Source organism: Prosopis cineraria, unplaced genomic scaffold (genome assembly GCF_029017545.1).
Source record: "Prosopis cineraria cultivar Desert tree isolate PC_DT_omini unplaced genomic scaffold, ASM2901754v1 PC11, whole genome shotgun sequence".
NCBI classification, from domain to species: domain Eukaryota; kingdom Viridiplantae; phylum Streptophyta; class Magnoliopsida; order Fabales; family Fabaceae; genus Prosopis; species Prosopis cineraria.
This window is the reverse complement of record NW_026555342.1, coordinates 13,233,976-13,242,586: the sequence shown is the minus strand read 5'-3', so window position 1 is coordinate 13,242,586 and position 8,611 is coordinate 13,233,976. Positions and strand designations below refer to the sequence as shown.

At 31.3% G+C, this 8,611-nt stretch overlaps 1 pseudogene; it reads right to left on the bottom strand.

Annotated features, from left to right (window-relative positions):
- Positions 1 to 6,043: 6,043 nt before the first annotated feature.
- Positions 6,044 to 8,357, bottom strand: LOC129286722 (two-pore potassium channel 1-like; annotated as a pseudogene).
- Between the last annotated feature and the right edge of the window lie 254 nt (positions 8,358 to 8,611).

The following is an 8,611-nucleotide window of genomic DNA, read 5'->3' as shown; positions in this document are numbered from 1 at the left end:
ATAAAATGTATAAATAAGGAACTTAAAACAGTTCATTTGGATTTCAGTGATACGAGCATAAATAATTTCTCTGTTGAATTGTGTTGTTACTGACTCTTGTTTGATGGTGATGTGGATGAAAGTGAGATGCAGCTAAGCCTTAATTATTTTAATTAGTTTGGGTTAGGTAAATTGAGCAAACGTTTTCTAAATTAAGAAATAATACTTTGACAAATATGAATTTTGTTGTCTAGCAACTCAGTCTGAATCAAATTCAACCTAACTATTTTTTTTTGTTCATTGGTTAGTTTTGATATATATATATATATAATGATAATAATAATAGTATTTTTCTTCTTGATGTTTGATTGTTTGTTCATTGAACTATAATATTGTATGGTTTGATGATCTACTCAATTGTATTATTAACATGTGTTTTTTAATCAAGAATGTGATAAAAAATTGACTGAGGAATTGATGATTTCTGATTGTCTAATGCTGATAAATTAGAGAAACTATCATTAACATATTATATTCTGATATTATCTAGAAAAATAAATCATAGGATTATTTGAAGATGATTAACAAGAAGCATGTACCTATATTGATAGCTCCATGGAAAGCGATTGGACTATTATCCATCTCTCTTGAATAATTGACTTATATTTGGTTAATATTTATATATATTGATGGTGGATATTAATTATTAGGATTACATATGTTTCATAAACTGTTGATTCTTTTTGGCCATTTATAACTTGGTGAATGAATCCAAAACAGAAAGAGAGCAATACAATATTTTTCAATATTATCATACTCTTTAAGGGAATATTTATATGTATATTCAAAATAAAATAAATAACAGTGATTTCGTAGAGTAGAAGGAATTTGATATCCCTTAAGACAATATCTTCTTGTAAATGGAAAAAGTGTTACATTGGAGAGTTTCTTTCTCATTTATCATCCAATATGATTCAAAATGAGAAATTCGATAGGTGGTATAGATTAATACATAATGCATAACATAACCATTCTTACTATTGTAATATTCAAGACAAAATATATAAATGTTTTTATAGATTTATAGAGAAAAAATCTTATATGTTTAGGCTTTTCATATAACATAATTTTATCTGGCAAAAAAAAAATCATAATTTTATCGAAAATTAAAGTTACCAATAAAACATTAAAGATGAGCATTTAATTTAAATATTTTCATTCAAAAAGTGCTTGTACTTAAAATGGGCTTCAATGGCTGGTTTTTGCAGGGCCATGAGAAATGACTTGACTAAATATAACTCATTCCAGGTTCTCAAGCAAAGCATGATACGTTTGAACCCTGTCTAATGAACATCCCCAAAATAGAAGGGTTTTTGTGGGCTTCAACAAGAAAATCTTCGGCCCACACGAAGCTCTCATTCATTTCTTGTTGCCTATATTCATGTAAAGAGTAACAACCAAAAAAAAAAAAATTAAGAGACCATCTTTTTCCCAATTAATTATATTGGGGACAGGATAAGATTAAATACAAACAAAATAAAAGGATGGATAAAAATAATCCTCATACCTATACTTTTAAAAATATTAAGTAAAACTAATTAAATAATTAATAACAAAAAACTAAAATATTTTTTTGTCATTAAACCTTAACTAATTGCCTCCCACTTTAACATGAAGATTACATCTTACCTCAATGTGAGTGGTAGATGTCATCTTCTCAATGGGATTGAAGGTTACCCCTTACCTCAAAGTTATTAGCATCATGTGATAGATCTCATAGAAAGAATGTAGCACTTTTATTGTTTTTTCTTTTGAACTTGCGAAATTATGCATATTCTTTTTTTATTTAAGGCATTCTCCCGTTAAAGGAAGTTATGTCTATGCATGAAATTATGCATATTTTAATATAGAAAGAACGTAGAACTTTTAGTTATTTAAAAAATAAAAAAAAAAAGAAAAAAAAAACATCTCTTATTTGGAGACTTTGAGAACTACTCCGTTGTGGGGGGGGGGGGGAGCAATTCAGTTGATCCTATAAAGGATTAATAAAATAGAGGTTGTCAAAACATTTTAAATTCTTTCCGTCATTATCATTCATAGTACTTAATTCAATATTATGATAAACGAACGTGATAACAATACCCATCAAAACATGAAAAGAGACTCCATCAAAAGACTGGACACACCTAATTATAAACTATGAGAATGACAATAAAGTTCTAAATGATGAAGTTTATTACAATTAGACAATTATAAATAGGAATCCGACAGTTATATTTAGAATTTTAAATGTCTTATTTACAAATAAAACTCTTGAATATATAATCATATAACTTGATATTTACAAGTTAATTGTCGAAAAAAAAATTATTGGAGACCTAATAACTATTATTAATTATTTGTTAATACTTAATTGTCATTCTCGCTTGTCAAAAAGATGGGGATCCACTTGCATAAACTCATGCATGATACCAATGGTTACATGCAATTCACCCAACAAGCTTATGAATCTCCAAAGAAAAGAAAGACTTGAATTTATCTGATCACTGTTTGTATATTTACCGAGAAATTAATATTGGTGTATATAAATCAAGGTCTCACTTGGAGGAGGTACTGTCTGAGAATATAAAGAAATCTTTTTTTTTTGATAAAAAGATTTTTGGAAGGGGGCTGAGTTTGCTCACAATTCAAGGACAGGGCAAAACCTTCATTCCTCCAAGGTGATACCAACGTCAGGCAAGGCGAGCCGTCAATTACACTCAAGCATTTACTTAGGTATTTTGGAGCTAGAATACCTCTTCTAAGGCCTCGACCAATCTAGAAATCAAATTTCCTCCATTATGTGAGAGGACTTGATTTTGAGTCAACTGAATCCAAAGATGGAGGGTAAAAAAATCTTAAATTAAAGAGCAAAAGAGAAGAAAAGAATAAGAACAACGAAACTTGGGCTACTAGGTGTTGTGTTGGATATTAATTTAATTGAGATTAATAATAAAGTAGTATGAGTTGATAATCCTCCATTATGGAAAAGGAAGAATAAGAAGCAATGCCTTTCGTGGGAGGTTCATTCAATTTTGTTAGGAATTGGAAAAGGAGGAATACTGCCAACCGACCTGTGAAGCAAGCTGACAGAGAATCTATTCTGTGGCCATTCCCATCAACCACCTTCTATAATTACTATTTTGCCCCTCCATTATCTCCCTTTTTTAATTCGCGGTCCTCCTAATAATTATTATTTCCACTTCACCCTCTAGCCCTTCCTTATCTCTTGTCCCTTCCATCCAAATCTCTCTAATAAATCCAGTCCCTTTAATGTTTTGATTTGACATGCCACGTAAGAATTAGGTTACACTTTTCTTTCTTGAAAGATGATGCAGAAATAAATACAGTTTAATATGTTTTATATATGCGTGTTTGTGTAAAAACATGCATATATAAAATAGAGAGAATTATAAATAAGTCTTATATATAAAAAATAATTATTATAAAATTTATTTAACATAATTCTCCTTATAAAATATGATATTTTTATAGGGCACAAAAAAATCAAGTTATTATTTTTTTAATGAAAAAAATAATTTGTTTACATTTGAAACACTGTTGAAAGTAAATTTTTACAATTGTCAAGATAAAATTACTTGAAAGTAACCATTAGGAAAGAGGAGAAATGTACAAAATTAGAATAATGATAGATGTCACATCTTAACTCAAATTTTTAAAACTCAAATTTATGTGTTTTTTATTTTTATTATATATTAGTTATTAAACTCAATTTTGTTTGATGTTGGACTTCTCACATCATCTTAAGTCCACATATACTTGAACAACTTTACAATCTTCCCTTCAAGTGTGATATACAAACTTCTCAAATTAAAGACACTCCAAATACCAAGTCTCTTATTTTAGGTTAACCTAATTTTATGAGCTTCAAATGATGTGGCGCATTTAAGTCCTCATTATAGTCAAGGCCAATCCCATTTTGGAACTTCAAAGGTGTACACAACAATAAGCTTACATGTCTCAGGTGAAACCTGATTATAATATCACTTATTAAGAATAGGAAGTGGCTGTTTGAAAATAGGGAAGGAGAAATGAGCAAGATTGGCAGAAAAAATCATATTTTAATTTAAAATCTTAAGGCTAAATTTTATGGGTTATTCCTCTTTATTTTATATTAATTATTAAGTCTAACTTTATCTGATATAAAACTTCACACATTAGCTTAAGTCCACTCACACTTAAAAAACTAAACAATTAAAATTAATGTCTACCATTAAAATATTTTAATAGTGATATTATAGAAACAGTAAATATTTTATTTCATACGTATTGTGTTAATATGATTTAATTTTAAATATTCACATGTTAAAGTTTATCTATTTACATGATATTTAATATATGTACTCCTTAAAAATAAAATAAATAAATAATCTGTTTAAATATTTAAAAATATTAACATAAATGGTTAAAGAAATTAATTTCATTATATTACAATACTCATTTGAATCTTGTTTTATACTTTTTTTTCAATTATAATTATTAGTAATCCTTAAACACATGGATTGGTAAAAAACTAAAAAAGGATGTAAGCATAATATATTTTCGTATCTTATCTTTAGTGGACTGGTTCAGCTAATGGAATTAAAGTCAGTACGGGAGGATAATTTGGGAAATGAATGTGACTTGTTAAGCACCTTGTGGCATGTGGGCCAAGCAAGCTTTAGAAAAAATCATTTGAAACATCATTTCCCATCCAGAATCTTTCAGTGATACATATAAAGCTATCAGACAGGAAATTCCTAGAAAATACAACAATCTCTGTCTCTCTCTCTCTCTCTCGTCCCTTAATTCTGCTCCTTTTCTCATTGTAGTTAGATCATCATCCATGGATGTTCCAGAAAAGCTTCTTCAATACAGACACCACATCATCACAGCACTAGCAATATGGCTATCCTTCTCTTTGCTTCTATATGCAGCCCCGAGAATTCTGATCATTCTGGCTTATTTTTGGCCTCTCTTTGCTTCCACCCTTGTCTTCTTAACCGCCATAATAGCTTTTGGAGGCGTTTCCAAGTTCTCTTCTGAATCTCATGGTGAAAAAGCTGGAGAAGGGATCTTAGATTACGTGGCAGGAAGAACGGAACATTATTCTGAGGAGCTTCGAACTAGTTTCGATTGATTCAATTAAGGTTGTTGTTCCATGGACGTCTTAAGTTCAGGTTATTGTTGTATCAGTTATATCAATCTCTTATGTCTCAAGTGAAGTTACCGAAACATGAAGCTATAGTGGAAATAAGAAAAGCCTGCAAATTTTCTGGAAATGATGATGATGATCGATGATGGTGATAACTGATATATCTTTGAGCTCTATCTGTTCATATATTGTTCTTCCATGTGAATTGCTTTGGCTGAAATGTAAAGGGTTCTGAAGTTCTGACATATTAACCATGTGCATGCAAATAGCTAGCTTCTTGTCCTCATTATCTTTTTTTTTTTTTTGTTTCTTTTTCATGCTTGGTTTCTAATAATCTCTCCCCTCGTTTTATCTAGTATTAGTAATCAATTAGCAACTAATCTATCATGTTTTGTTTTAAACCAGAAAAAACATGGGAGGTTGAATGTCCTTTAATTGTTATTAGCAGATCAAAGTTACATGTTTCAGTTGAGAAGTGGGTCAAACAAGTAATCTAAAACGATAAAAAGAGTATGACTTTGAGTGATATATGGCGATGAAATTTATAGGAACTTCAAGAAGCAGAATGAAGAGATAGCCAACTTAATTTAGAGCGAGCCTGCTGATAATAATGAGCGTGGCAAGCCATAGTTTACAAAATTAATTAATCAGATCGAGAAATTGATGAATTAATTGTAGTTTCAGAATTTGGAGAACTTAAAAACTGGCTTGACTAATAGCCTAAAAGGTACTAAAAAATTGATTGAACTTATTAATAAATTGCAAACAAAAATCAAGATCGATCGGTGCACGGATCAGAATTAGCTAGTGGCCACAAATATTTAATCATTTCTTTTTGGCCAATTAATTGATAATAAGTAAAAATTTTGAAGAATCACCACTTTGCTTTAATTATAGAATTTGTGGTTTTATGTGATTTTTAAAACCTTTGAGAAGGGGGAAAAAGCTTTTGAAACAGAATCAACCTTGTCCAAGTGGCCTTGCACTTTATATCATCCCTTTCCAAAGTTTATTTAAAGGAGAATCACATTCAATAACTTCTCAAAAAAATTATTTCTAAATAAAAATTAATAATAAATCTCATTCAAAAAAAAAAGTCACATTTCTATTTTGATAATAATTTATTTCATATTGATTCTTATTTGTAAATAATTTTTTTAAGGGGTCCTTGAATGTGATTTTTTTTTTATTCAAATTCTAATATTTCCTGTTTGAATTATCCAAAAGTAAGTCCTTTTAATATTCTTTTCCGGCCAAAGGAAAGTCCTTTCAGTATTCTTGGTTAAACATAAACTTTAATTTACAGCACACATCTTTCCTTTTTTATCAATGACAAAAAAAGAAAATCTAATGATGAAATCAAATCAAAATTCACTTTGCTTACATCTGATCATCATTACATAATTAAGATGACCCAGAACACTTGAGATCAGCTTCAGTCAAAGTTCCTGATTTATCATAGTCAAGTTTCCTAAAAGCTTCCATCACAATAGAAATATCTTGTTGGCTGATCCTTCCCATTTCCTTCAACTTGTATACTATGAACTCTGCAGCGCTGAGAATATAATAAAAGTAATTACATAAATCAAAGTAAATTTCTGAATCTGATAGAACTAAATGACACACACAAAATGAAGCCAGATAAAAATGCAGACATAAACTAAACATAGCACACACGGACACTTTGGTGTCGGAATTAACTTTGTACTGTCTTACCTAACAACATTGTCATGATCAAGGTCTGCAGCCTCAAGATCCGAGCGTAGGAGTTTTCTGGAAAGCACAGTTCTGACCAATGACTTTTGTCTACCTTCAGTGTAAAGTTCGGCTAGATAGAGGAAAAACTGAGCCACGCAAATTGTGCTACTCAATATCCAAAAACACAGCGAAACCACGTCCAATACTTGTAGAGAAGCTCTTGTCACCGTATCCTAACGTAGTAACAGTAGAACAAACACAATAGAAGGCGTCCACCAACTCTAGATTCTCAACCAAATGCAGAAAAACAGTTCCTACAATCATGAGCACTAGAAGAACAGAAGATGCTATCATGAACTTGTACTTCACTTTGTGAGCCTCAACCTCTTCAATGAGCTCTGAGGGACTGACTTTTTCACCCACGTGGATGGCTCGAACCAATAGGATTTCTTGCTTCTCAAGAAAGTAATCTGCTGCTTTGCTCATGATCATGCCTACAAGAGCCATGCCTGTGAAGACATAGACGCATGCAAAGAGTTTGGCCACTTTGCTATTGGGAACAAGGTCTCCATACCCTACTGTGGTCATTGTCACAACACAGAAGTAAAGGGAATCAAGGAAGCCATTTGTCTCTATGCCCTTAATTTGATGCCTTATGAGGAAGAAGGATAGGGTTCCTAATCCCAGGTAGGCAGTGAGTAGCAGTAGAACTAGTTTCTTGGATTTGAACTCAGAGTCTAAGTTTGATAATGGCGGAGTTAGATGAATCACATCTTCTGTTTCCTTATTGATATCATTATTCTCAGAAGAAGCATCACCATGCCGGGGACGCCTTCTTCTCTGGAGGTCATTCATTTTCTCATTGATATTATAATTATGATCTCTTGTGTATGAAAGCAAGGGTTCTTGTTCTGGTTTTCGTTGAACCTCATGATCACCCATATCAGCTTACTGAAAGAAAACCTCATATGTTATAGCAGACTTCCTGACGAACCAACAATTTAAAAGGTAGTAATGAGTGAATTTATGACAAACACTGAATGATGAAACTATTCACTAGAATGCTTCTTAATTCCTTAAAAATTGATTAGCTGGTGAAGAATTCTCCTAGCTATGAAATCATTTTCAGACAACATTTATGGTTAAAAGTTTGTCTGAATTATTGCTTTTTCTTGGAAAATTCTTCATTTATAACTGTAAATGTTCTAATATAATTCTATAACTGTTTCCTCCTAGTTTATACATATCATTATCATTAGAAAGAGTTAGGAACAGTGATACTATAATGTCATAAGCACAAGTCTAAAAAAAAGAGCTCGTCTTAAAAGATTAATCTGTTGAGTGAAAAAAGCTCTTCACACCTATAAATTTCACTACACTTGTGAGGCTCCCAATTGTGGAGCCATGACAAATGCTCTTGAAGGTTACTCCATTTAGAAGTCCAAGTGTGTTCACATTTGTTACCTCAAATCAAAATTAATTTAGCTTTATAGTCCATTGAAGAATGTAATGCTTTGCATGTTTTCTTCATAAGATCTGCAATCAAATGACGCCTATAATTCCTAGTAGATTAGGGTTCAAGAAGGCAAATTTTTTTCACTTTCCATTTTCCTCTTCGAAAAGATTCACAATGCATGCGACCTTATAAGACCCGTGTGCGCGCGCGAGCGCACGTGTGTGTGTGATATGAAGTGTTCATTCCAGATGGTGCTTCAAAAGTCTTAATTAACAGCCACACAC